Raw genomic sequence first — 2,244 nt, 5'->3', positions numbered from 1 at the left:
AATCTTTCCACCTGTGGCTCAACACACAAGATGTGAACCTGCAGTTCACCCTTGAAAGTAGTTGCGAATCCTTGAATTTCCTTGACCTGAAAATTCACCACGTAGAAGGGACACTTGCCGTGAGTCTATATACTAAACCCACGGCACGCAATACCCTTTTGAGGTATAATAGTCACCACCCCCGTAACCTACGGGATAATCTCCCTTTTGGTCAGTTCCTCCATATCCGGAGGAATTGTACCAAGAGGGAAGATTATTTCAGGGAAGCAAAAGTTCTGCAAGAAAAGCTTGTGACTCGGTCATACCCATATCGGTTGGTAAAGCATGCCATGAAGCGTGCATGGTTTTATGACCGTCAAGCCCTCCTACAAACAAAGCAACTCACAAACTCGAATACCATACCAGACACTACACCCCCTACTTGTGTTCTGACCTTTGGTACTGAATCTACAGAAATAAAGAAGATCATCAAACGCAACTGGCATTTGATTCAAAAGGTTGAACCCCAGTTAGCCATTCCTAGATTTGCCTTCAAAAGAGGCAAGAATCTACGAGACCATTTGGTCAAAGCCTACAGGGAACCCAAGATCAATACCCTAAGTAGTATGTGGGGCATGGCACCCATTGTCGGACACTATCCATGCGGTGGATGCACAGCTTGTGCGACCACACAAATAACAAAAACTTGCTGCATTAATGGGAGACAGTTGACGCTGAAACAACTCTCTAATTGCATGACCAAAAATGTCATCTATTGTATCCAGTGCCCATGTGGACTCAACTACCTAGGAAAGACAACACAAGAAGTAAGGAAACGAATAACACAACATCAGTCACGCATTAGATGCAAAATTCAAACGGCGCCTCTAGTAGAACATTTCATTAACACATCACATGCTCCCACGGATATGAAATGGTTTGTCATTGAATGTGTAAAGGGTACAAGGAGACGTCCCAATGTGGATAAACTTCTTGCTCAAAGAGAGAACAAACTGATTTGGCTTTGTGACACAGTAGAGAATGGGCTTAACACTCTTATAGAATGGCATTCACTGGCCACCCTGTAGTAATGGTCTTTTGGATTCTGGATTACCACATACGGCTGTATGTGAGATAGAAATATCTAACTGGATGTTTTCTGTAATATAAGTACATTTGGGCATATTTGTTTATTTTTGTTTATTTTGTAGTTAGTTATAATGTGCTGTTGTATAGGTGTTTATTGTTGTGTGAGAATCTATCCTTGTCACTCCAATACGATATTGTGCAAGCTATTCCCTAAAATATAGCGCGTCTGGGCATCTGTTCCGTTTTTTCACATTTGATCTCAGTTACTTCTACTTAACGTATTTACAGTGCTTAGTACCACCCAGTACACTGTAAGATGGCCGCCTTGTTATCCCAGTGAACTGACGTCCTGGCGCCTAACGTTATATACGTCAGACGCGGCATCAGAACACTTCCGCGTTCATTCATGGAGAAGACACTCGGACTCTGGAGAGCCGGCGTCTTTCGGTGAGTTCAAGGGAGATTAGCGGTATATTCACGTTAGTCATGACATAGACACATTTCCTGATGCTTGCCTGTCTTTACAGAACTTTTGGCGGCTGCCTGATGTAAGTTGCTATATGCATGCTTTGTGTGTTTTTTAAAAACGGTTTTTTAAAACGGTTCTATCTTTGGAAAAGGGCAATCAAGTACACGTAGTGTAAGTGACGCAGTGTTTGGTTTACAGAACGACCTGTGAGGCGTTTTTGTTGGCTTTACAAACACGATTTAATACACAGGTACATCTTTTATTACTGGATTTTCCAGGCATGGCATTAATAAGGTCCCACAGGCACTTGGCTCCTTTTGGCACAGTTGTGTTGGTTTGACTTACACTTGGTGGTTGTGTGTTTTTGCCACATCTGTGTTGGTTTTACATACCAGGTGGTTATAGGTGCATGTCACACCTTTGCATGTCGCTAGTTCAGTGTTTTTGTCACTAGTGCTTTGTTACTTTGTTCTTTATTTTGAGCTGAAAAAATCTCCGTGTACCCTAGGGTTTCACTGATTTTTGATATTATGTTTGTATTAGATACCCCTGTGCAACTTCTTTTGTCCTGAAGATGGTCCTCCGGATCTTTATGGCCTCCTTGGACCGAAACGTCGACGCCTAACACCTTTTATACAACCATACTGTATAATTCACTTGAAATTACAATTTGTGAATTAGGCTGCATATGTAATAACGTGCATGTG

The sequence above is a fragment of the Lissotriton vulgaris genome, chromosome 1_1, assembly GCF_964263255.1.
Source record: "Lissotriton vulgaris chromosome 1_1, aLisVul1.2, whole genome shotgun sequence".
Lineage (NCBI taxonomy): Eukaryota > Metazoa > Chordata > Amphibia > Caudata > Salamandridae > Lissotriton > Lissotriton vulgaris.
Note: the sequence above shows the minus strand (reverse complement) of the source record.